This window comes from Dendropsophus ebraccatus, chromosome 8 (genome assembly GCF_027789765.1).
Source record: "Dendropsophus ebraccatus isolate aDenEbr1 chromosome 8, aDenEbr1.pat, whole genome shotgun sequence".
Classification (NCBI taxonomy): Eukaryota; Metazoa; Chordata; class Amphibia; order Anura; family Hylidae; genus Dendropsophus; species Dendropsophus ebraccatus.
Genome location: NC_091461.1, coordinates 63,029,737 through 63,056,628, shown reverse-complemented (window position 1 = coordinate 63,056,628; position 26,892 = coordinate 63,029,737).

Here is a 26,892-nt window from a genome sequence, read left to right as displayed (position 1 = left end):
CTGAGACAGAGAGAAGACAGATGAAGTGGTGAAGAGGGGTGATTGCATATAGAAACAGACCTATAGGATATGCCATGTGGTTGGCCAGTTTAGAGAGCAATATGTCAATGTCCATGATAGCAATATGGCTGAAGTAGACTTTAAGCTCCTGGAAAGCATAGGGCTAAGAGTAACTGTATATAAGGAGAATCTAATGCAAGGTGAGGAGGCCAGTACTCCGGAACATGGTGGTTGCTAAAACATAACTTAATTATTCATGTTAAAAACCAAAGTGCCGTGCAGGTAGGCCGATGTGTTTCACACAGGTGCACTTCGTCATGATCCATGAGACCATGACTTAGCGCAACTGTGCGAAACGTGTCGTTCTACCTGGACAGCACTTTGGTTTTTAACATAAACAAAAAGTAAGACATAAAAGTTATGTCTTAGTGTCCACCACATTCCGGAGTGCTGGTTTCCCCACCTTCTGTTGTATTCTACTTCATGACATGAGCGTCTGGCCCCTGCTGGAGTCCCATATACTCTTTCTACACTCTCATACTGTTGCCTGCTAGCAAGTCCCGGTGAGCTGTATCTTCTTTACATAATTTTTTCATAGACGTGCACACAAGGGGGTCCGTTGAAGGGCAAAGGAGTGCAAAACAAGCCTGTTACCCACACCCAGCTGGTGTCCGCTGCACTATGTCCGCACTGTTTGGAGCAATAAAGAAGTTCTTTCAGAAGTATCATATGGGTGCAGCTTTCTTTACGTTTACTACATGAGATGTTTTGATGGTGGACTATTGTGTAGCTAGCACCACCGGATACATCCCACTCACAGATCTACAGTATATACAGTGTCCTTTTACAGACAGGTATAACAAAGAAGTGCTGTACTTTGATTATTAAACAGTGAAACAGCCCTCCCCCCCCCCCCCCCCCTTTACGATATTCTAAAAGGAAAAGGGGCAAAAAGCAATGCTGGAAACCAGATCACAAAATGTTATGGCTGAAACCACCATAATGTACTTGTTTTCTTATATAGCATCACCTGTAAGAGTGCACTAGGTATGTAGGAATCCAAATGATGCGGTGAGCTTGGCTGCTTAAACAATTTCTGTCTCTTTTGACTGACAGAACAGAAACATGAGTGATAACATGGCTATGGTTGGGGTAACAGACAAAGTGAAAAGGACACAGACAAAGCCAAGGTCATAGCACCTAGCCTGTGAGACATCAAAAAAATATCCAAGCTTACATCTTAAAAAAGGAAAATCATAGGAAATCTTGAAACTCACCTAAATGAAACGCCATATTGCAATGGCAGCCTAACATTTATTGGAGTATGTAAGACCTGAAAAATATTAATTATATGGCTCCATTATGTAAAAAGCCGTACTAGGCAACCCATAGAAGTTAATGGCTTTTTTAAATACCTGTGTATACTTTTAGGGTAAATTTCCAATGCTTCAGCTCAGCTTCCCAGATCAACAACTTTCCAACCATCCTTGTTGTTTAGTTGTCAAGTCCTCCCATTTTTGTTGCTTTAAAGTGTGTCTGTCATGACGGGTAGCTTCTGGATCAGAGGCGAGATCCTCTATTAATCTGAAAGTTTGGGTCTCCATGAATACAGTGGCACAATGAGACCATAATGCATGTGACCCTCATTGGATCCAATGGGGGTTGCACGCATTATGGTCTCATTGCGTCTCCGTATGAATGCAGTCCCAAATGTCTGGATTAATAGAGGATACTGATCCAGAAGCAGACCATTGTGATGGGTACATTTTAACATCTTCTTCCCAAGATGGTAGTATAAATGTAGTGCTTGTTGAATTTCCTATGTTATCCCCTCTGTATCTAACCAAGCAGCATGTCATAGAAGTGTGGTAATTCCCTGCGGTCATGCTGCTAACTGCTGGAAAACCATCAACCTTTAGCAAATAAACAGAACACATAGAACAGGCATGATAGTTCTCAAATAGAACAGCATAGTGCACCTCAATGGCAGTTGTCAAATAGTAAAACAGCACAAACTTCTAAAAAACATATCAGTAACATAACAGTATAGTAAATTGCACCAGACACAGTGCCCCCAGGAAACACTTTATTTCTTGACCTGAGTGGAGTGCAGTTACATAGCCCAGCTCTATCTCTGAAGCACCTGTCTTATATGGCCTTACCCCAGAGAGTCCACTGTACAGCCATCATGTAGAGCACCATGTCATTTTCCCTGTGGTGGCACTGCAGGAAAGCTGAACACTCACGGCCAGTTTTCTCCATGGATTAGAGCTGATGGCAGGGGGTCCCAGTGGGGGGACACTGTATTATCAGCTTATTTTCAAAGGCCCTGAGGTTGGAAAAGGAAGACAAATACAGATCAGGATAACTCAAATAAACAGGTTTGCTAAACTCTTCCATCATTTAAAAAGTTAAAACAATCTTTGTGCTTGCCGTTCTCAACAGAGACACAGAAAATTAATAGTGTTACAATATAGAGTCCAATGTCTTAAAAGAAAATATTTTAGAAATGCAAGCCTCGTTGACCATAGGAACCTGTGAACAGAAGATGTTCATTCACTTAAGCAAGAAAGTTTTTAGGGAAAGCCTCTATCTAATATTAGCTCTTAGTGTCCTGACCTCTCAGAGGTGAAGTGCATCTACATCTCCCCAATTAATTTCCTAACCCATCTCCAGGTGCCTAGCCCTATCTCAGGACTCTCCCAGAAGACTCTTATTCCTTGTCCAGCCACTGCAACTTGTTGGTGAAGTTTCAATGCACTTCAACCCACTATTAACCAAATTGTAAGAAGACACAACTATACAGAGTAACACCACATACTGTTTACCCATAGCATTCTCAATAAAAAAAATTCACACCATGCCTGTACATTTAAAGACACAGGCAAGAAATTGCAGTGTCCATTTTTACCTCCATTTACAAACTAGAGAACCTACTGTACGGACATCATTGTTTTATTGTATATGAATATATTCAGCTAAAAGTTTTGCAGGCAATCACATTTCTGCCTTTTGAACTTTGTGTGCCGGTCTCTGCATGAGTGTGCTGGTAAACAGGAAGAAGGAATTAAAATTGGTAATTAAAGTGTTTTCATCAGGCTTGTGCTGCCTATTAAGTTGTGCAGTTTTGCAGAGAAAATCATTAATATCTTTAATGCAGGCAGGATGCAGCCGGGGAAAGGGGGCTTGGCTGCAAACCAATAGATCAAACGCATCTCTTATTCACGTGAGGCATGTTACTGGTGAAAATGAGATAGCAGAAGCTGCACTGTGAACATAACTCTATGGTTATTTGGTTTAATCACCTCACTGCCCAAGTGTATTAAGCCTTCTGCCAATATACACCTTTGAAATTGGAAAGTGTTAGAATATTCTTTATTCCACCCTGTTCACTAAAAGATAAGAGATGGGGACTGAAGGGACTCTGGTTGTGCATGTACAAAATGTGCACCCACTGATACAATACCAAAACATTGGCAAATGATACAATTAAATATGTATCTAGCTCATTGGTTCTACAAGAAAGATGTTCGCGTCAGATATTGACAGAGTGGCCAGTTAAGTATTATACCTTATTTTGCTATAAATCTTTACGGTTATACCATTTTTAGCAATTCGGATCAGTCCAGTATGTCTTCACAATTATTTCCATATATACAACTAAGGGTACATTTATATTATTTTTTTTTTTTACTCCATGTTCCAGAACAGGTTGTCTTCCACTTCTCTGATGGGACCCACTTCCTTCTGTAAAAAATATAAGGGTGTAATAAGCCTTCAGCAGAGCTAATTGCTGATGCTAGTCTATCTATAAGGTGCACACTTGTTCAGAGACAGGAAGCGGATAAAATAGAGCAGAACAGATGGAGTTCCAAATAAATATTCATTAGCAGCCATTTTGGTTGCAAGGACAATATAATATATATATATATATATATATATATATATATATATATATATATCTTAAATAATTACTCAGGATTGATCCTCATTCTCATTAAAGACAATCAATGGTGTATAAAGGGTTTTTTTCAGCCATTGTTTTATGAATAAAAAATATGCAAATTAAACCCTTCTTCAGAAAGAAGACACCTATTTACCATACCAAAATCTCCCCCATAAGGAGAAGTCATCCATATGTTGGGGTTTTCGCTCCTTATCAGTTATCCTGACTATGACTGAAGAGACACAGTCGTGTATGGAAGCAATGCTCCATAGGAAAAAGGTTATTGCTCGTTCTACAAAAACAAGCATAATGAATACAGGGTAAACAATGGACGTCATGTAACAAATCCCACATACAGCAAGTTTCATTGCTACCAATCTGATTTTGGACACAGTGGTGGACACGGAGGGTGGAGCATGGTAACATTCTCTTTCTAGCCCAGCCATCTTATGGACAGTGGTGTCAATAAATTTACTGATACTCTACACTGAACAATTTTACTATAAAGTGGCCATCCCCTTTAAGAGATAAAGGTTGGACTTTCACTGGGAGGGCATTGATTTATGTATGTGTCTTGAGGTTTTCACGAACTACTGATTACAACTCATGCTGCCTATGTTTTAGAGGTCAAAGGTTAGAACAATGGCAGATCAGTAGCATCAGGGCTATTTTTTCATTCATTTATTATCTATTTTAATTTAGATGTTGTCACTGGTTGAGTATACTGTGTTAAGTCGCCATACACCTTCAACAGCTGTTAAATGTTTGGCCTAGCTGTATGTTCATGTGTGCTCATTAGAGAGAGAGAAGGGGTGATATGCTGCCAGACTGCTCTGGTGATGACTTCTCTCTCCAAAAACAAAAGAGTCAGGCAGTTGAAATCCAACATACTTGACCCATCTCTCTCTTTTGACATCATCTGTCTGCTAAGAAGGCCACCATACCCATCAAAGTTGGGGGGTTCAGCTGACTATGTAATGAGTACAGAGATAAACATGGGCCACCTATGCAACTACTTAGGGGTCTCGTAGGCTTGGGGGCCAAATGATTCCTTGAGCCATTGTATACAATAAATTGAGGATTGATACAGTTGTGAGGGATTTACTGTAGAGCCATAAATGAGGTGGCTTATGATAGCAAATAAGTTGAAAATGAGTGGGACACATATGTAAGCTACTGTGGTATCACAGGTCTTTGTTTGGTAAGCTGCTCTTACAACACAATCCCATGTGATCCCATTAGGTACCTGAAGTGACATCACAAATGTGTTTTTCTTAGGTGTCCGTTATGTAAACCGCTGTCCGTTCATTGTCAAAATCAACTGCTGGTACTCTTTTGACGTGGTCATGTATGGTGAAAACCTCTTGGAAAGGAATGCTGCTGGATACAATTGTCATTACACAATAAATTCTCAGATAATCATGTGATGGCACCAGATAGCAGGTAGGTTCTCATCCCCTATTATGTTAGCTTCATGAGCCTTATTAACAAGCACTACATTCTATTTAATGAAGGCCCAAATAATGCTTGAATCTCCATACAGAATCATGGAACATGCATAAAGGCCGTGAGTTGTTTATTTGGAGTTAATTCTTCAGTCATTAAGCAACACAATACAAAAATCAGTTAGCATGGAGAAATGAATGTGGAGAGTAGACATCCTGTTTTGTAGAAAGAGGCAATAAGCAGAGAGGAATAAAACTTTAAGCTGATTATCGCTGCAGCCACACAATGCGCTTTTCCCCATTATTTTAGGATCATTCAGTTACCTGGCTGTATTTCAATGGATCATACAAGCGCAGTCTTATGAGACTGGAAAGATTTGCTCCCTTCATTCTTGTCTTCTGCTGCCTTCAGGCCCAGCTGAGTTGAATCCATCTCAGGCTCCCCAGCCACAGCGTCTCGTTAGAAAGAAATTAAAAGCCACTCAATTTTGGCTAATATCCCTCTGTAGGCCTTTAACTCCACCTGTGACTAACCCTTTCATAATAGCTCTGGCTTACTGGCTTACACTGGGTTTCAATTCATTTGCTATGACAGATATATTTCCAGGATTGTGCCTATCCACAGGCCTCCAGTCCATCAATCCTGAGCATTTTCTGTTAGTAAATTATGTAAAAGTGTAGGATGGCAGTTTGGCTGTTTTTCTTCTCTTCTCGTTCTGGTTAGATTTTCTGTTATAATATGAGGGTCAATATAATGAAGATATGAGATAAAAGGTATGCTGATGTTTTGACAAAATGTTACCAGGGTCAAGAATTGTTTTTTTTTTTTTTTTTTAAAAAGCTATTTTTACTAATCCCGGCTTCCATTTAGCTACTTTACGTCCCCTGATCTCTTGTCGTCCTCCTTCTTCTGAGAAGAGTGTTTAGAGCATGACCCACTGCTGAATCAGCCAATAACTAGACAAGATAAGAAACCATTGGCACCAATAATTGGCTAAGTGGGCAGAGGTCAGAGGGAGCTGAAGAGAACCATGGGGCATGTGAGACCAAGCATAGGTAAGTAAAAATGTGCTACTATGCCTAATTCCACACTGCTTCTACCACTTTCTCAAAAGGCAGGCATGGCTTAGAATGCAGGATTTCTTGCCAGAAAAATGGACTGCTTATTACTGGTCTGGGAACTTCTGAGGGTTTTCTACAGTAGGGTAGGATTGCAGTTTTTAGCGTGTATATAGTATAGAAGGCAGCACAGAGGCTAGTCCCCACTGTATCTGAGCAGAGGGGAAGCAGACACACACACACATGCAGGGTAGTGAAGCAAACAAGGCTGCTGTTCATGTACAGACAGGACAGCTCATACTGGCAGTTACACTTTGAAGCTGGTTTCACACTACGTATATTTCAGTCAGTATATTTCAGTCAGTATTGCAACCAAAACCAGGAGTGGATTAAAAACACAGAAAGGATCTGTTCACACAATGTTGAAATTGAGTGGATGGCCGCCATATAACAGTAAATAACGGCCAATATTTCAATATAACAGCCGTTGTTCTAAAATAACAGCAAATATTTGCCATTAAATGGCGGCCATCCACTCAATTACAACATTGTGTAAACAGATCCTTTCTGTGTTTTTAATCCACTCCTGGTTTTGGTTGCAATACTGACTGAAATATACTGACTGAAATATACATATACTGACTGAAATATACTTAGTGTGAATGCAGCCTAAGGCTAAGTTCACACAACGTATGTTTTCTATTAATAGAAAATTTATGTTGCACTGCAGTCAATGAGATCCCGGCCAGAGTGTATACACATAGTATACAATCTGTCTGGGATCCCTAGTGGCTGCAGCGAAAACTGACAGACACTTTCCATTGTGTGCTATGGTGAATTGGGAGGCAGGTGCACACGGATACGCCCACATCACAATTCAACATAAGTGAAGTTCATACGTCTGGTACTGTAGTACCGCCCGGGATGATCTTCACTGACACTGACTGTGACGCTGTGTGAACCCGGCCTAAAGGGATTATCCAGGCTTAGAAAGACATGGCCACTTTCTGGTGCTGTCATTAATGTGGGTGTGGTTTGTCTCCTCAGTTACATTAAAGTAAATGGAGCAGAATTGTAATATTACACACAGCCTGGAAAAGGGATGGTACTGTTTTTGCTAGAAAGTTGTTGTGTTTTTTCTAATCCCAGATAACCCCTTTAAAGAGGTTATCTCCTATGCACATCACAGGGCATAGCAAGCTGATTGGGGGCGTTGAAATCTGCAAAGTTGGAACCCCATGATCTTGAGAATGCAGACAAAATTATCCCCAGAATAAACGTTGCACAATTGCATGTGTGGGTCAGTGCCTCATTTATTCTCCATTAGTATTGGCTGCTGAACATTGCCAATTTCGACACTTCGAAGTATTTGGTGGTCCCAAAAACAAGTGCTGGCTACAGACACATAGGGGCAAAATCCAGCATTTTTTGCACCAGGCAGAGCAGAGGCTCTGAGGATTTATGTAGATACGCAATGCCTCTACATAAATCCCTTGCGCACCAGAGCCCCTCCGTGCGCACAACGTTAAACTTTCGCCAGCTCAGAGACAGAAACATGTTAAATGCGGCAAATGTTGAGGCCACGCCCCCTCTGAATGCTGCCGCAGTTCCCCATTCTGCCCTTCATGCGTTTGCGAATATATTTTAAGGCATCGGGCCCATCTGTGCCAGAAAAAGGCATTTTAGCCTGAGGAGACAGTTTTGTCCCTGTTCTCTGCATGCGTGGGGGTCCCTCTGGTTAGACCACAACTTATCAGCTTGATATCCTCTGTTTTGTAGATAGGGATGATTTCTTAAGGTGTGAATGCTCTTTTAGGGCAGCTTCACACACAAGGGATCGCAGTGGAAGTCTTGCTGCAAGTCCTGTAGCAAGATCCATTACTTTTAAAGGTCCTGTCAGTTCCTATGTGAATATATACCTGCAGCAGATCTTTCAGACCACTGCGAGTATGTAAATCACCTGCCCCTTAACCCACCCGCTGCCTGCACATACATTACCCGTCCTCAATTCGGCTTGCTTCATGGGGTCCCGGCTTCCTGCTCTCCCACTCAGCCAATCAGTACGTTGCCCAGCCGTAGCCAATGATTTGCTGGGCGGGGAAGCAGGAAGTTGGGACCCTGTGCAGCAAGCAAGAGCAAACACGGGTAATGTATGTGCCAGCAGCGTGTGGGTTAAGGGGGCGGGTGATTTACATACTCTCAACTGTCTGAAAGATCCGCTGCAAGTACGTATTCACATAGGAACTGACAGAACCTTGGATTGTAATGCATCTCGCTGCACAACTCGTAGCAAGATTTCTGATGTGATCTGTTGTGTGTGAAACTGCCCTTAAAGGGAACCTGTCACCTCCTGTGCCGGGGCAGAGCCTGTCCGACCCCCCAGGACAGACACATATACTTACTGCTTCCACGGTGTGGAAGCAGTAAGGCTCTGCCTTGGCATGGGGGGTGACACTTAGCTATTTTCCTTGTTACTTATAGGTTCAGCAGATTTGGGATATTGAATGTTGAATATAAGCAAATCATTTGCGTTGCACGCACCTACGAAAAGATATTTTCTGTGGTGTAACAAGTTTTCCATGGAAAAACAATTGCATATTTAAACATGCACTGCTATGTCAGCAAACTTTGTATAAATCAATAGCATAAGCAAATAAAGCAAATCTAAAGCCCCTATTACGCGCGACGACACAGAGAAGCAAACGATCGCTGACAGCTGTCATCACTCACTTGCTCCAGGGTAGGCCACGGGGATGCTGCCCAGGTGATTGCTAGATCGTCTGGGCGGCCCGTAGAGGATAGTAGCGGTCTGCTGCCGTCACTCCTATTCCGCAGATCACAGTCGTTTGTTTTTCAACATGTTGAAAGACAAAAGAGAGCAACGATCAGCCGACATCGTTCATGTCGGCTGATCGTTGCCTTTTATTACACGGAACGATTATCGGCCTGTAACGGCCAAATACGGACAATAATTGTTCTGTGTAATAGGGCCTTTCGAAAATTTGTAAAATTATCTTTCTTCTGTTATCAGGCTCAATCAATGCTTTCCCAAACTTTTATTCACTCTCTAAGAGTGCCCACCTTGGGGAGATTTATGAAAGGGTGTAAATATACACTTGGTGTAAACCGCCCGCAGCAACAAATCACAGCTCAGCTTTTAGCTCTGGTAAAATGAAAGCTGAGCTGTGATTGGTTGATGTGGGCAGTTTACACCATGTGTGTATTTACCCTCTTTTACAAATCCCCCTTGTGTTTACAAGAAGACTAGCACCTCACTTAGACTTAGGGCCCTATTCCACAGGCCGAGCAGGGCCCGATCAACGATGTAAACTAGCGCTGATCTGCTAGATCGGCGCTCGTTGCCTATTCCACAGCCCGTTGATCGTTGAGCGAAGGCGTTGAGCGTTACCGATGTCCTTGCAGCCCTTGCACCAGACATTACCTGTCAGATCTTCTCCTCCGCTCTGTCTTCCTCCCCAGGTCCCGGGCACTCTAGCTTCAGAATGGCCTGTGATTGGCAGAGCGCTCTGTCAGCTGACAGGCCATTCTGAAGCTAGAGCGCGCGGGACCCTGGAAAGAAGACAGAGCGGAGGAGAAGACCTGACAGGTAATGTGTGCTGCGCTTCTCAAATCGTCAGTCCCCCGCCGCGCACCGCTATTTCACCATAGCGATGCACGGTGGGGGACCGATGATTTTAGGTCTGGCCCTAAATGAATGATCAGCTGATGACACGATCATCGGCTGATCGTTTTCTGTATTCCACCGAGTGACTAACATAGACTAACATAGACATATAAAGGATCACACTGTTGTGCAAATTCTGTAAGCAATGACTAAGAATATTTTATTCATTTACATGTAACAGTAAAAAAATCTGTCTATCTATCTATGAATTTGGTGTAGTGCGTATGACATAACACACTGAATTATCCAGCTATTGATATTTATATGTGATCAAATAAATGGCTATTTGTATATCGGTCCCTTTGCCCCATTATCATGTGTTCTACTCTATTTGCTCTCTAATGACTCTTCTATTCTTCCTGTCACCTTAACACCTTTCCTCTGTATCTGCTCATTTTACTCCCTTTCTGCCTCATTCACCTCTGCGTCTTCTCTGTATCCATCCATTCCATTCCACACCCTCTGTCTTGTCCCTTATAAGCAATAGCCTCCACCTTACTAAACTGTTACACTTAATAGGATTATTTTACTGCCCACTATAAATACAGCACAGCAAATACTACATAATCAGAATAAAGAATGGAATAAAAAGGTTTCACATCTGTTTACTGTTAACTGTTTAAATACAGAGAAATAGCAATAAAAAAAATATGACATCTGCTCAAAAGAGAAAAAAAATCATGTTTTCCAATGTGTATATGTTAACGGGGGGACATGTACGCTTTAAGCATATGTAAATCAGTGTATACCCGTGTATAGGAAATTAAATCAAAATCTATGATTTCAATAGGATTTTTATCATTTCTGCAATTTAATTTCAGGCCTTGTTTAAATTTGGGGTTAAACACTATGTAATTATCATTTTTGTTCATTTTATGATGTTTTTCATTTCCCGACATTTTTTTTAATCTTCTTTCCTTTTATCTCAATTATTAATGCTAAAAGCTAAAACATCACATCAGTAATTTCTGAGTGAGTTTTGCATTGAAATCGGGCCTTATCAACCTCTCCCGGGTACCACAAATTTTACTTTTGCAATTTCACGCCTTTGGTTATTATCAGACTGCTCCATCCCTGCTCCATCTCTCACTTTCCCTCTCCCTCCTTCCCACCCTCTGGAGAGAGTACTTAAACTTGTTTTCATTCCCTTATTCTTTATTTTTTTTAATGTCCACTCTCTCTGGAACCGGTAATGTTCCTCCTCTTTTTTTCTTCTCCCATTTTGTGTTAATTCTCCACCATCTGCCTTAGCATCTGTTAAAAATAAAATTTCCCTCACAATGAAAAGGCCTCCCAGCTTCTTCATTCTAGCCACTGCCCCTCCTCTCCCTTACTGTCCCAGTCCAAGCCTAGTGATCGTAACTTCATACACAATCATTAGGCCACCTCTAACAATAATCGTTTTGCCATAATTCACCAGTTAAAAGATTTATTATTGGCCATTGGGTAAGGTTCCTTGGGATGGCAAAACATTTTTTTTATTTCTTTTATGAAACACATTTTACATATATACATTTTAAATATATTTTATATGGTTATATATAATACTATAGATTGCAAACATTTCATACATATTGTATGTACATAAAAATATTTAAAAATAAAATTGGTTAAAAAAAATAACAAATCATTAGTTTTCAGATTATTATTCACTATAAGGATTATTCTAATTCTGATATATAATTTCATGCATCAGTAATCTTAATGCAGTCAAAGGCATTTGGCAACATGGCTTGTAGTGAAATGCAATTTTGTTTCACATTGGAAGAGTGATGATGTCATTGATTCTATGATGATGTCAACACAGGAACCAAAGGTTATTAAAAATCCTTAAATATCCTCTAGTCTAGCTCAAGGGAAATATTTGATGGCTGAACATATCTAAATAATTTACAGCTGATATTATACTATTGTATATATATATATATATATATATATATATATGAACAATTATGTAAGACATTGGCTCCAATTTAATATTCCCTTCTCAGCAGATTACTGTAAGCTTAGTCACACAGAGTGTCAAAATTTAAGCAAATTGCAACAAGAACCTGAAATTTCACAGATTACATGCACAAAAATGGTGTTTCTACAAATCTTGGTCAGAAAAATTCAAAAGAACTTTGTAGGTAAGAAATTTTTTTTTTGTATTATAATTTTTCAGTTAATGGTTTGTTTAGACCTGGCAAGTATTGCATCAATTTTTTATTGGTGCGGCACAATTTCCCATGACATGTGCCAAATTACTAAATCTGATGGATAAAATTCAAATAGAAAAAAACTACAATATCAGAAGATCCAGACCACAGTATTACATACTCCCAGTCTAGGAATGGGTATAAATTTACATCTTTTTACAATGTTGTTAAAGTGGCTAGAGTTTAAGGTACACATGATGTTTCCTACTTATTGGTAAATAGCACTACTGGTTTACATACATTTTTCTAAGCACTATGATAAGTTGTTGAGTTCTTGGTTCTTCTGAGTTTATAAACCCTTCACAGACTAGTATTGTTCTGTTGACCTTTCAGACCAGTATGCAATGTGTGAACATGAAGCGACCATTGTATATACATAACTTAAAATTAAAACTAAAATTAATGGGCAACTTCAGCAATTGTTTTTGTTTCAAATCGACTGGTGTCCCAAAGTGCCAGAGATTCGTAATTTACTTCTAGTAAACAATCTTAAATCTTCCAGTACTTATCAGCTGCTGTATGTCCCACTTATCTATGTCTATGACATACAGCAGCTGATAAGTACTGGAAGACCCGAGATTTTTTAATAGAAGTAAAATACAAATCTCTGGCACTTTCTGATACCAGTTGATCTTTTTTTGCTGGAGTTGCCCTTTAAGGTGGAAAAGAATATTCTTCATACTCCATAAATAAAATTGTGTTTTTCCATTTTTATGTAGTCTCTAGTAAACAATACATGGTAGATAAACCATAGAATACCATTTCATGTGTGTATGTGCCAACACTGTATACACTGTGCCCCAGTATAAACATTACATTAAATAGCATTATTATTAATGTTCAAGGAAGGCGGTAGTGTCCAGTGATCTGTTTCATTAGGCCATTATTTCTTTATTGTAAAATCATCTAAAATCACTTTATGTTTTGATTGATATGTTCCACATTAGCATAAAAGGAGTATACCTCTTTTTCATATATCTATATGATGTGACTTTTTGACAGAAACCAAATCTGATCATTTCAGTCAAATCAGATAATATTAATATACTGTATACCATTATCACTACTAACAAGTGTATACATTTTAGGTCTGCATCAAAGAGAATAGGGTCCCATGTATTAGACTCATTTCTATTAGCTTGAGCTGAGAGCTAGAACTATTACCACAATTGCTGAAATCCTTTGAAAATGAGAATTAGTCAGAAACTGGGACAGGATATGTTTTCAACGTTTTTTTCGGCCGTCATTTTGAGGTTAAAATGATGTCCGTCATTTCGCTATTTGGCCTCCCGTCAGTGCAATGACGGCTGTTGGTACATTATTCTAGTTTGGGTGGACTAATTGCCCTTTGCTGTGTCTTTAATTGAAAAGTCCATTGAATGTAATAGTAAAGACGGTGAAAAAAGAAAATTTGTGTGTGAACAACTGAAAAATAACATCCGCTTTTTGCAATACACGTCCAAAAATAATTGACATGATCATTATTTTGTAGTCCACACACAAAATGTCCTCCATTTTATACACTGTCTGCATTGGACATTCGTCATTCCATTGACTTAAATGCATTATTTTGAAATCAATTACATTGTGGCAATAACGAACGTAAAAAAGAAAAGGAGGCTGCCTTCTCTCTTTTTTGCTGTTGTGTGCCACTAACTGTTCAATGGACTTTATGCACTGTTTATTGACACAGTATATAGTAGTATAGGGTAGTGAATTGTGAAGTAGGTAAAGGATGTTAGGTTTGGGCTTTGTCAGGGTAACAGAGGGCCCAAGGTTCTTACACGGTAAAGAGACAGTAAATAATCAACCCTATGTAAAGCTGATTTGGAACAGATTTAAAAACAATCTATTACAGCTTGGTGATTTAGATGATTTATATGTGTAATGATAATGACATAGTTTATGGTCTACTTATGCTCATGGGTTGATATGGACATGCTTGGTATAGATGGACATTGAGTTGTCAGATTCATATCTTCAGATGAGCATTAAATCCCCTTGTCCAATGCTGGTTTCTTCTCCAATCTGACAGGCACTGAGACATATTGTTATCTGGATACTATTCTGAGCCGTATATGCAGAGGTCCAATAATGTCCTAGGATCCATCTACAAGATGGCAGCCTATAATGGAGGTGTCATTCTAGTCATCATTTATAGTAATAAATGATTGCAATGACATAGAAAAGTAGTTATATGGATGATGTAATTATTGCGCCTAATGGGTCAAATAGTTTCAACCATTTAGTAACAAAATCCAACATTCTTGGTTAACTTATAAGACAAATGACAACATTTTTTTTTTCTTTTTTATTTGCTGCTCATAGATTTTCCATCTGTATCTCTCATCCATGACCCTCTCTGAATATACATTGCCTTAAACATTTACTATATTTTTTTGTGGTGGAAAATCAACATAGCTAATTTGTAGGTTCTTTACGTTTTCATTATTAACTTATTTTTGTTGTATGAATTTTACTTTGTAGCCTATGAAGATTTCACATGTGTATTGTATTATTGCCTGGGCTTGTGTTGCTTGGCATTGCCAGAGAAGCTTTAGCCCTAGTGAGTTTTATTTTTCAGTCCATGTATTCTTCAGTCCATGTATTCCTGTTACAGGCAGATGAGAGAAGTACAGGAGAGTGAGATGAGTGGATGATTTGTCTTATATGAAGGATAGCTAATTGGCGTGAATTGATGGTGACGGCTAATGAAGCAGCACACTTTAGGTTGTAAACTTTCCTGACAGGTGTTTGTGTTGGTGTTTGCATGTGTGTACTGAGACGAACATATGTGCCGGGGTCAGGCCAGGGTTAGTAATGTAAGGTGAAAGGTGACAAGTGTACAGAATAGGATAAGCTATAAGGGAAGCTATTGCTTCCTGTTCTTGTATTCTGCCCTGCTGCTCTGTCTATCCACATTCAACAAGATCAGAAAGACTGAGAATTTCTCCCCCAGACAAAGCTCCTAACTGACTTTGATAGTGTACAATAAAGGGAGCTCTCCAGCTTCTGTCTGCCTGTGTGCTTAGTAGCCTCTCCATTACTTTCCCCTTCTCTTTGAGCCTTGCCGACAAAAGTGCGGCTTGCTGCAGTGCCCATCACAGGCCGGCCACCTAAACAATGCTCCATAGAGCTTGCAGGAATTCTTCAGGAGTCTTGTGGTTGCTGAGGAGAGGAGTGGGACCCCTGTCACTACAAACGCCATCTAACTACCTCAGGCTCTTTTCTCCTGCCTCATGTTTGACAGACACTGAGCCACAATAATCTCTCCTTCTTCCCCAAGGGGGTCAACAGCATTTGTGAAACAGATTTTTACAAACCGATTTGACCCTTTCAAGCCCTTTCTATCCCCCCCCCTCCCTTTCTTTCATCCCAGATCACTGGCTGTATCAGTGTCACATAATTAAATCAGCCTTCTTATTTTTCTCTGCTTCCTGCTAATTGTTTGCTCACAGCCAGGATTAGAAAGACAGAAAGGGGAAGAGGCAATGATGGACACTTAGAGATGTGCGGATATACACAGTGATGTCATAGGGGGAAGGAAAGTTTTAATACAAAGTGAAAAATCTGACTTGTCTCATATCCGGTATATAACAGCAATCTTGTAATATTTATAATATTTGGAAGCATATGATTACAGGGATACATCTCAAATATTATGTCATGATTTCTACATTTCTTAGTGTATGCAATATTATATATATTATGGGGTGGTATGATAATGATACTAATAGATGTTATTTTTTATTTTTCATGTTCAATATGATAAGTAGAGATCGGCCAACTTACAGAAACTTAGGGTTCTCACAATCCTAAATGATCAGCATTTGAATCGGGTTTGTGCGAACTTGGACTTTTGGCAAGTTCACTCATTCCTAATGATTAGTCTTAGTCATGATTAAGATAATCATGTAAAAAATATCCAATATATTGAGTAAGTGCCTCAACCATACTTAATTGTACTGTCATTGACATTCATACAGTTATTCCTTGGGTGGACAGGAAATTATATCTTTAAATCTATATACACTTGCACTTTCAATGTACTATTTTTATGATATATATATATATATATCTTCTTAAAATGTACCTATTCTCTACGCTTGTCTCCTAGTTAAAAAGGTTAAGCCTTTAAAATATCTTCGACTCATTATAAGGCTGGGTTTACACTACGTATATTTCAGTCAGTATTGTGGTCCTCATGTTGCAACCAAAACCAGGAGTGGATTAAAAACACAGAAAGGCTCTGTTCACACAATGTTGAAATTGAGTGGATGGCCGCCATTTAATGGCAAATATTTACTGTTATTTTAAAACAACAGCTGTTATATTGAAATAATGGCAGTTATTTACTGTTATATGGCGGCCATCCACTCAATTTCAACATTGTGTGAACAGAGCCTTTCTGTGTTTTTAATCCACTCCTGGTTTTGATTGCAATATGAGGACCACAATACTGACTGAAATATACGTAGTGTGAACCCAGCCTCAATCTGTACATCCTCATCCTATATCCTTAATCACACAATAACAATTAGACTATGTTCACACACAGTTTTTGGTTCTGTCTTTTTACCCTAAGGCTATGCAAAAATATATAAAAAAAATACTTCCGTAATTGTTAGGAAAAAATTCCAAATTCTAATTAAAAATTATAATGTGCCCCATTGAAGAAAATGGGAAATCTGGCAATCAGTGCAAGCACCATATAAAGTAATAGCTGTAAAATAATAACCATGCTCTTTATTTATGGCAGTACTTTAACCTAATGTCCAAAAATATGGCCTCCATGTTTTGCTGTCAAATAATACAATATGTTCTTTACCATGGGAAAAAAAATGACCAGAGAAAAATGATAAAAAATAAGGCTTAAAAACTGTGTGAACATAACCATAAGGAATTTTTGGTGGCATGTTTGCAGACAAGTTTGTGGCCCCAAATGCAGTGGATAGATTTTTGAAAATATGACAAGACTTACAAGACTTTGACCTGAAGGTTGTTTGCTCTTCCAAAATGCATTATGTGTTATAAGTTTTTGTGAACTGTTTCCATCCATAGATCTTATACTGAAAAAGAATGAAACAGCTGGCATTAAAAAAATAATAATAATTTGTTTATATTAAATGCACAAACACACATTCACACATCACATACATACATAAAAACCACATACATACACGCACACACACCATAGACATACACACACCACACATGCACACACACACACACATACACATACCAGATACATACATGCACATATGACACACACCCCATACACACACACCACATGCATACATACACACCACATACACACACACAACACACATGCATAAATACACACACATACACACACAGACCACATACATACACCCCCCCATACACACACACCACATGTATAAATACATACACACCACATACATACATACATACACACACACACACACACAACACATACATACATACACACACAATCACACACACTCACACATACACACAGAACACATACATTCATACATACACCACACACACACACACACACACATACACACCACATACATACATACATACGTACACACACACACACACACCACATTTATAAATTTACACACACACACACACACACACACACCACTTACACACATACATTATGCACAAAATGGGCTATTGACATAAGAAAACAAAAGAAATGATAAAAATGTTCCAAATTGAAATACCCCCAGAAGCTGCAACAGCTTAGGCATTATTTTACTGCATATAAGACTGATTTCACATTAAGCTCTTTTGACACATATTTTGTCATATGAAATATGAAGGACCAGATTCTTTGATGTACATTTCTTTGGGATTCATACGCTTTCCAGGATGCATCATTAGAATTAGTGCTATCAGGACCCATTTTTCACCTGACCTAAAAACACAGCTTACAGCATCGTTGGGTCATATAAACAGTGATGCATAAAATGACATCAGTTTGCAGCAGATCTGATTTTTTTTTATTTGCTACCTTTAAGGGGAAAAATGAATGTGAGGCAGATCAGGGTATGTATGGGAATATTGCTGGTAATTTGCAGATGTGTATGGTTTAGTAAACCTCCCAGACGCTGGCCATCTTTAGGAATGTTTGTTTCTCTGTTCCACTGCACAGTATTTAACTTGCAGCTATTGATTGCCTTAAATAATTCCTCTACCAGTGTTTGCCATCCCCTGGATTTATCCTCTCACCTCCTGACGTTTATAGCTTGGAATGTTCATTCTGTGCACATTTTCCTCTTTCAGCAGTTCCAAGTGTCTTTAATTGTACATATTTTAACATAAAATCAATATTACAATTCCCCCAATTTATAACACAATACAAATGAGTAAACAGATTAGTATTTCTCCAGCAATAACACAAGGATGTTTTTGGAGCCGTTTTATGACTCTTTAATGATATAGATCTTTTCAATCCATAGTGTAAATTAATAGGTCATTGACTAGCATTAACACGCATTTATATATAATGGTGGTATTGCTTGTGTGTTGTTAAATTGAACTTACTCCTCTCTTCTGTTTAGTTTAGGGATAAAATATTTCGCTAGGCTCTGTCCTTGGTGCTGAATTGGATGTACAACAAATATTCTTACATACTGGTATTCAAAAACAGTATAAAGAATTAGACTAACATGGTTGTAGGATATTAATAGGTCTAGTAGGACCGATTCATATGCTGGTTTATATAAAGCATGATATTCCATTGCAAACTTTAGTTTAAAATGCAAGGGAATAAACAATAATTTTACAACCCACATAATTTAAAATGAGATATTGTAGGGAAATTCTAATAGATGTCATAATGCTTATACTTTAACCCAGTCATAATGCTTATACCTGATACAGGAATATGAAAAATACCCAAAACTTCCACTAAGATAATATGACACAATAAATGGTTCTCTTTTTTTGCATCATTAGAACATGGGATAGTCCTGCAAATAATGCTGATCAACCAGTCTTTGAGGAAACTATAATCAAAGAAATGGTTGTCCAAATGGTCAATCCCTTTAAAGTGAATCAGAATGAATTCCACTTGGGCTCTGTTTATACTACAGAGAGTCACGATGGCTATAACAGATCTGTTTTCAGGACCCCTACAGATTCCTATGGTTAGCCAAACATATATCCAAAAAGTTCCTTTGTGGAATCCACTTTTTAATACAGTCATAAAGACATGCAGACAGATGTATATGTCTGGAGTATGTATTTGGTGATTCTAACATTCCCACTGAACATAAGGCCCGGGCCCTGTGGGAACCTAGCTATTAGACACAGTGGTGGTGGGACACATCACATCATAGGAAACTGTCATAATGCAGACTGGAAATGATAAAGGGAAGACTCATGACTGCATAGACTGATAGGAATGGCTCTGGGTAGGGTTAGATGTAAAATAACAGAGAGGCTATTGTAGCAAAGAGCTATGGGTTTCACACTCCTGGCAAAAACTGTGAAACTTGTGAAAGTTGGTATTATTAACTTATTTTTTTTTTAAACATGTATAAAACTTGTAGTACACCCAACAAAATCATGTATAACACAATAAATTAACTTAGAATTAGAACATATACAAACATTTATGACATGATCGTAAATATCATGCAGTTAGAAAACTATTAACCCTTTAAGGACGGGGCCCATTTTCGTTTTTGCGTTTTCGGTTTTTCCTCCTTGTGTTTAAAAGGCCATAGCACTTGCATTTTTCCACCTAGAAACCCACATGAGCCCTTATTTTTTGCATCACTAATTGTACTTTGCAATGACAGGCTGAATTTTTGCATTTGGTACACTACGAAACCAGAAAAAAATTCAGTGTATGGTGAAATTGAAAAAAAACCCAGCATTTCTTTTATTTGAACTGTGTTTTTACGCCATTAGCCCTGGGGTAAAACTGACTTGTTATTCATGTTTCTCAAGTCGTTACGATTAAAACGATATATAACATGTATAACTTATATTGTATCTAATGGCCTATAAAAAATTCAAACCATTGTTAACAAATATACGTTCCTTAAAATCGCTCCATTCCCAGGCTTATAACGCTTTTATTCCTGGGTCTATGGGGCTGTGTCAGGTGTCATTTTTTGCGCCATGATGTGCTCTTTCTATCGGTACCTTGATTGTGCATATACAACTTTTGGATCGCTTTTTATTACATTTTTTCTGGATTTGATACCATTTACCGTGCAAGATCAGGAATGTGATTAACTAATAGTTTGGGCGATTACGCACGCGGCGATACCAAACATGTTTATTTATTTATTTGTTTACTTTTATTTAAAACCTGGGAAAAGGGGGGTGATTCAGACTTTTATTAGGGGAGGGGGCTTTTTACTATAAACAACACTTTTTTTTTTTTTTACACATATACTAGAAGCCCCCCTAGGGGACTTCTAGTATATATACTTTGATCTCTCATTGAGATCTTTGCTGTATAGAAATACAGCAAAGATCAATGAGATAGGCACTCGTTTGCTTTCGGCTGCTGCAGCCGGAAGTAAACGAGTGCCGAGCCGGGGACAGCGCCATCTTGGATGAGTCCCCGGCCAACATCAGACAGGGAGATCGCTCCTCCGGGACAATATACCGGAGGAGTGATCTCCCCCACTAGATCCCAGGGAAAGGTTGCCTTCGGTAATCGGAGGCAGCTGTCAACTTTGACAGCTGCCTCCGATTAGCTAATAAGCGGGCACGGCGATCAGACCATGCCCGCTAATAACGGCGGTCCCGGGCTACATGCTTCACCCGGGACCAGGGTGCTTCAAAGCGGGGTTGCCGCGTGGCCCCGCTTTGAAGTTCTAATGAGGACATATGACGTACGGGTACCTCATATGTCCTTAAGAGGTTAAAATATGGACATGGAACTTTTGTCACAATAGATAAAAAACAGGTGGGCTCCCAACAACCCTAAATGAATGGCTGGAAGCAATGGCTTATAATATCATCATGGTACAAAGTTAAATATAGAGATAGTATGCAAAAACATAACTATGAATTAATGGAAATACACGATGAAGACTTAATGGAGTTAAGTTTAGTGCACCCCTACCCACATATCAATGCCCCCTAATGGGTTCTAAGGCCTCCCTTCTGCTGCGGCTACTACTGAAGAGGGGAGCTCAGTATTCATTAGGGGTGAACCTAAAGGAGTGAGAGGCTGGCTGTGAGTATAAAGTACCACCTAGAGCATCTAATTAGGACTAATAAGCATGAAAATGAAAGCAGAGCGCCATAGTAGACCTCTTCCTAAAATCCACTTTTAGAATCTTATAACAGGTTAAAATGTCCTAGTCTGCTCATGGATTTGCTTAAAAACATTCCCAGGAAATTCCCAGAAAGTTCGCAGAATGATTGGTGATTAGAATGATCACGTAAGACCAGCTTGAATAACTGTGTTGGCTAATATGGACTAAAATAAGCATGATTATGTGTTCAAAACTATCTTTCTCTGACAATCATTCATTCAATGCTCAGTCAAAGAACAGTGTGTATGGCCACTTTAATAGATGCTTGTGCCTACAATTAATGATAAACAACAATAAATAAAAAAGAAAGGTATGAGAATGTATTACAGAGATACTACATAGCACATTGCCTGTAAATCGGATGTTAGCCAAAGGTGAAGCTTCACTTCATAGTAATCACTCTGCACATTTGACTGTATAGCTGCAAACACCAATATAAGGTGTCACAGATTGGTAAATTCCCTCCATACTCCCACAACATGAGTTACTGATTTAAAGCCCATTGACTAGCTCTTGTTGAAGTCAAGAAATACTTCTTCAAAGCATTTGCCCTTCATGATAGAAAATGGAAGGTGCTTTAATTGAAAGAACGGAGGCTTCTGAACTCAGTTACAGGCTAATGGGAAAGGTAGGATTGATGACAGTTCTCTGTTAATATATTAGTGTAGGTCTAATTCTAGCAGTATGGGATAACTAACCCCTGCAATGGCCTTTCTTGCTTTATTAGCAAATGTTCTGTTCTCATGAAAAGAAATCAATCCCTACACTGGAGTTGCAGGTATGCCGCTATTACTTGGTTAAAATGAAAATAAGACTGGAGACACTAATCTGTGTATCTAATGCTACACAGGGCTATCAGGAGGGGGGCAGGACTGAATGGCCATATCTACAGTCACGAGTTGCAACAGCTATCCGGCAATGGCAAATTTATTTACCATATGTAAACTATCCAGTCCATTAGAGATAAAGAAGCACTCCAGTTTTTTGCTCATATATTACACATACACTACCACTCCATGCACTCCCTGTGGATAGGCAATATTCTTTTGAGCTAGGAAACCTCATTATAAATAAGACCAGGAAATTCAATAGACCACATATGCCATTTTAGCCAGATCCAAAAGGATTCCCCTCCCTGTGAATAGGCAATATCCTTTTGAGCTAGGATACCTCATTATGATGAAAACCAGGGGATCAGAAAATGACATATCTATATAGTGTTCTGGCTTGGATCGGCTCGCCTATGAACAACATAATGACATCATCACCTAACAGATCCCTTCTCGCAGCTACTATACCCCTCACTTCCCCTCCCAGATCTGTCTGCCTCTGCTATCTCTATGGGATTAGAATAGTAGGTATACTATTCCCCCGTCGTTGTGTTCACATGTTGTGTTTTTGCTTTGATTTTCCCCAAATCACAACCAAATGGCATTCTTTTGCTTCAATACTTTTTTGATAATTCATTAAAAAAGTGCCAAAATGAGGTACAATGCAAAGTGAACACAGCCTAAAGACTTCATCTCTTCCTAAAACACCTTGAGATTATATTCATGGAACGTTTTTTTCCCCCTACCTACACCCAGTCTCCTAGTGGCCTGTCACTTTCAAGACCACTCTTCTTGTTATGTCACTTGGCTCCTGACTATGCTACTTCATTATAAGTACTATTACCTAGATAAATCTGGGAATCTTCTTGCAGCAAATGCCATACCTTGAGGTGACCAAGTGTTTTCGACTTACAAAGTCTTCCCTTAGTCTAAAAGTCTGATCTGTGGGAGTCTTACCACTGGCATCCTGACAGGAGTGAAGAGAAACTTCCCTCCAAATGAATGGCCCTGAGCCACACCTCTACAACCAGCACTCCATTTATTTACTGTGTGGCTCCCGAACATTGTCAAGCTCAGTACTCCATATATTTTTCTCCCTTCTTGTGATAAGTGGGGTCCCAGCATTTGATCCCCACTGATCAGCCCTGTGGGTAGGCAATATCCTTTTGAGTTAGAATACCTCATTATGATGACCAGGGAATTCTTTAGACCATGTATCCAATTCTAGCCAGTGCCAAATGGATTACATCTTTAAGAATCCACATCTCCAGTAAGTGACTCCAGCAATGGTTTTAGCTCTGATCACCCTAACCCTCCTGAAATTAGAAATGATATATATTTTATTCAATTCTGTTAAATTCTTGTGGATTATCTTACAGCACATACCAGAGACACCTTGCAATGCAAGAAATATATTCTTATGTCACCTATGAAGACTGTTTCTTCTCTGGCTTCTTGTTACCTGTTTTTCGCACATAAAATACCTAGAATTGTGAGTGTGCTACGGAGATGTATTTATGTTTAGACATTCCTTATTTCATTATATATTACCATAGTAAATTAGACTTAAATGAGTCTTTAGGAAAAATAAATCAGAGGGATAATAGTACCATCTTTTTATCTCATTTGTTCCCATACAATTAGGAGTTTTACTGCCCTGTTGTGACAAGTGACTGTGTTTGACCTTTGCCGCTTGGTTGGCTGGCTGGTGCTGAAACTAATGAAGACCCTTTAATGGATTGGATTCTCTGTGTCTCTCAGTACTAGGTGAAGACTGAGTGGTGCTGCAGTGCACAGAGTCCATAGAAGATCCTTCAATTAAACCTGAAGTCTATTAGCCAAGAAATATTGGGTAGGTTGAGAGTTAGAAATGATTTAGCCATAAAGCTTTCTAGGTGATTCGTTAAAATTAAAATCCTCCTGTTACTTATTAGGCCGGGGAGGAAGACAAGGGGTCCTGACTACATTAAATTATTGGGTGGAAGTTTATTAACTGTCACATTTGTTGTTTAAAAAAAGAAAAAAATGGAACATTAATGAAATTATTTCGAGTTTTTTTTTTGTTTAGCTGTACATTTGTTATTAATATGAATATTATATGGTTCTGCTATCTGCCAATGATATACCTTGGATGAAGAGAACTGCTTTATGTTGCATTTAAAAGCAATAAGCAACATACTGTTGGGTATGAAAAAATGGATTTAAAAAAAAGTGAGTATGTTATTCCAATACAGTATACTGAAGTTGCAAGTGGCAATCCACTGCAAAGCATCATGGTGCATTAATAGAACTCTATGTGCACTAAGGCTACTTTTACGTGAGTGTATTTTGCATTTGTGTTACATTTATTTTTGTGGACTGTAATCCAGATGCTAATGTTAATCTATGGGGCTATTCAAATGAGCATATAAAGTATGTGCCTATTTAAAAACACAGCATTTGCTACTTTCATACATTTTGCAAATGGAAAGAACCCATTTAAGTCTATAAAGAGACTCCTGTGCAAACATGTCCATTTCACATCAATATTTTGTACATATACATTCTTTTTTGCACCCAAGTGTAGTTCAATCTTTTGCCCATTAGAATCTATAGTACAAATACATTGATAGATAATGATAACATACTGGTGCAGTCCCATTTGTAATATGTCCTTATTTTGAATCCATATTATGGGCATTTACCAATACATTCCAGTGAAAGGCTATGTTCACACAACTTTTTTTCTGCTCCGTTTAAAATGATGTCCGTCATTTTGAGTCTAAAATAATTGATGTTATTTAGCTGTCTGGCCTTCCCTTAGTGCATTGTGGTTGTACATTATTCTAGTTTGGGGTTACTAATTGCTCTTCTGGTGTGGCTTATTTGAAAAGTCCATTGAATTTAAAAGTAAAAACAGAGAAAGAACAGTGGAAAACTGTGTGTGAACAACTAATAAAATATGTCTGCTGTTTGCAAAAGACGTCCGAAAATAATGATCATGGTCATTATTTTCATATCGTAAAAACGTCCGTTATTAAATGCATTGTGTCCGTCTTCCCATTGACTTCAATTAGAGATGAGAGAACCTCGAGCATGCTCGAGTCCATCCGAACCTGATCGTTCGGCATTTGATTAGTGGTGGCTGCTGAAGTAGAAAACATGGATATAATTATTGGCTGTATCCATATTTTTCAGACAACATTAGAGTTTTATTGAACTTTAGCAGCCACCGCTAATCAAATGCCAAATGATCGGATTCGGATGGACTCGAGCATGCTCGAGGTTCGCTCATCTCTAACTTAAATGCATTGCCATTACAGTCAGTTAAATAGCGGCAAAAACTGACGTTTTTTCAAATATCAAAATCGGCCACCTTTTGACATTGTGTGAACATAGCCAAACAGGTCTTTGGCAAATACAGTGAATAGTGCATTTTGCTATCTGGGGATAAAATATTAATTGTGCAACCTGTGGGGCTGCATATGGCTCTTAAAGGCAAGGGAGCACACTACTGTAATTGTCATAAGAGTTTCAATCAGGTTAATAACAGTCACATCACAACTATGTTTTATGTGCTGTGACATCACAAGTATATTTCCAACAGGCTGGCTTTAACGACAACAGAAGTTGGTTGAAGTCAGGTAAATGGCACTCAGCTTCAAGGATACCACAAGTATGTTAAAATAAAATATAAAATACTTGTGAACCTTTGGCCCTCCAGCTGTTGCAAAACTACAGTTCCCATCACCTATTTCCTTTAGTTATGGGATTAGCAGAAGAACTGGTAGAGTGACAGTATGTTGTAGGCATGCAACGGAAGGGGACTGATGGAACTAATGTAAATTGTTAGTGAACACTTTGGGTTTTCAGTGTTGCTTTTATGCTCTGTGGGGAAATAGATAATTTTATCATTTTATTTCCCTTCCCAAGATTGCAATCAGTTTCAACTGATTATGTAAAGGCTGTAAGAGACTAGTCAGCATTGTGTAGTGGAAGATTGGTTGTCCTATAGTATGCTCACCCCGGGCAGTCCCTCCGAACCCACCCTATGGATTTCCTTTCACCATGGGACTCATCTCCACTCATTTCCATATTGAGTGCGCAGATGAGCCCCGGCCAGAACTCCATTGCGGGACCGACACCGGAGGGGAGCACCCTGGAGGGGGTATGTATGCGGAGCCCTGTCCAGGGGTGGGGTGAGTTCAGGGTTGTAGAGTTTAGATTGTAGAGTTTAAGCATGGTCGTCTCTGCAAGTCATATCAATTCATTAAATTTATTTAGATGCTGATTTGAAAGTATAGTTTGTTTATTGAAGATTCTAAAAGATGCCGACGAATAAGTGCTGGTCTTCTTTGAAGTTTACAGTTTATTCCGATTAACTTTATTCATATTTGCATTTACCTTGTCACTGGGTGTTTTTTAAAGGCATAAATAAATGTTGATATATGAATATCAAGAAAAGGGTA